A 1,653-nucleotide genomic window follows, 5' to 3' on the forward strand; every position below is an offset into this window, starting at 1 on the left:
GGTCCGGCCGGTTTGCGGCCGCAGGACGGCGAGGCGTCAGGCGGCCGTTTGGGGCCCCGGAGGGTGGTCGGCCCGAAGTGAGTTTGCGCGCTAGTTCCAGAGCCGGCGCCCCGGGAACGGCGGCCCCGGGAGGCGCAGGAGGAGCAGCCCCCGCCCCGGATCCCTCGCGAGCCTTGGGGCAGCTCGGCGGGTCCCGACGGGGTAGGTCGTGCGCTCGCGGGCCTCCTGGCGGTTGTGGATCTTCCGGGCGGCCAGAGTGCGCGCGGGCGGGGAGGGATGGGCGCTCCCCGGGACGCGGGACTCGTGGGGTCCCGGCTTCCCGGGGGCGCAAGGGGCTCCCGCCTCCCCTTGCCCCGTCCCCCGCTTGCTGCGCCGTCGCCCTGTCCAGCCTGCAGACGGGTCTCTAAGCGCCCAGGAGTGTGTGCGGAGCCGGCTGCGTTGTGCCCTGGGGCATCTGCCGGTGGAGCGCAGGGCCGGTGTGCGAGGAGGGCCGGGCTGCGGCTGCCTGGTTGACAGAGGAGCCTGGGCCTGAGAAGGGAGGCGGCTTGTCCAGGGCGACGGGGTCCGTGGGTGGGCTTGCTCTCGGGCCTGAGCTCCTGGGCGCGCGTGCTGGCCGCCCTGTTAGTTTTCGTGATCAAAAGGTTCTTCGGTGTAGCTAGCGCACAAGCCAGTGAAGGGAGAGCATTGGAAACAAGTGCGCCTTGATGCACCTTTACCCTGCTTTAGAGACCTGGTGTTTTCTGTTCCTGTGCATACGTGATTTTAAGTCATTTGAAGAGGTAAGGAAAGACGGAGAGAGCACCGTGAAGAGGAGGGTTTTTTTCAGCGTTAGTGTAATGAAGGCAAACGGTTTGAAAAATGAGCCGATGTTTATATTAACCAATGAAGAGTAACCCATCTAGGGCAGCCGGGTGGCTCAGTGGTTTCACGGGTCCTTCGGCGGAGGGTGTGATCCTGGAGATCCAGGATGGAGTCCCACGTCGGGCTCCCTGCATGGAGCCTGCTTCTCCCTCTGCCTGTGTCTCTGCCCTCTCTCTCTCTCTGTCTCTCTCTCTCTGTCTCTCTGGGTCTCTTGTGAATAAACAAATAAATAAAATCTTAAAAAGAAAAAGAAAAAGAGTAACGCATCTGATCACCTCGTGATCCGTGGGAGGGACCCCAATTCTCTTGTACCTTTCTCTTTTCTCACATTTTTAGCCTCTTCTGAGTGTTCACAGGGAATGAGATTTCTTTGGAGGTATTATGCAGGATGACCAGTGACTTCTATCATTTCTTCTTCTTCCCCAGGTCCACCGTTAACAGTCTATGGTTTTCCAAGAGCAGCAGAAAATGAATGAATCCGGGATCCCTGGGTGGCGCAGCGGTTTGGCGCCTGCCTTTGGCCCAGGGTGCGATCCTGGAGACCCGGGATCGAATCCCACGTCGGGCTCCTGGTGCATGGAGCGCCTGCTCTCCCTCTGCCTGTGTCTCTGCCTCTCTCTCTCTCTCTCTGGACTATCATACTAAATAAAGATTAAATAAAAAAATTTAAAAAAAAAAAAAAAAAAAAAAAAAAAAAAAAAAAAAGAAATGAATGAATCCCAGGTGAGTTTTTCCTGTGTCCGTGCTTGGTTTTGTAATGCATTTCAGCAGATTATGGGTCCAGATTTTAAA

The 1,653-nt window shown here is 57.0% G+C and overlaps 1 protein-coding gene across 1 annotated transcript in view; it reads left to right on the forward strand.

The window, feature by feature from the left end:
- The window catches only part of RBAK (RB associated KRAB zinc finger), a 51,968-nt gene continuing 50,315 nt past the window's right edge, over nt 1-1,653 (forward strand). The window contains exon 1 of the mRNA XM_038539543.1: nt 1-201. The gene's annotated coding sequence lies outside the window, so the exon portion shown is untranslated. The remainder of the gene's footprint in view (nt 202-1,653) is intronic.

This window comes from Canis lupus, chromosome 6, assembly GCF_011100685.1.
Source record: "Canis lupus familiaris isolate Mischka breed German Shepherd chromosome 6, alternate assembly UU_Cfam_GSD_1.0, whole genome shotgun sequence".
In the NCBI taxonomy this organism is placed as follows: Eukaryota; Metazoa; Chordata; class Mammalia; order Carnivora; family Canidae; genus Canis; species Canis lupus.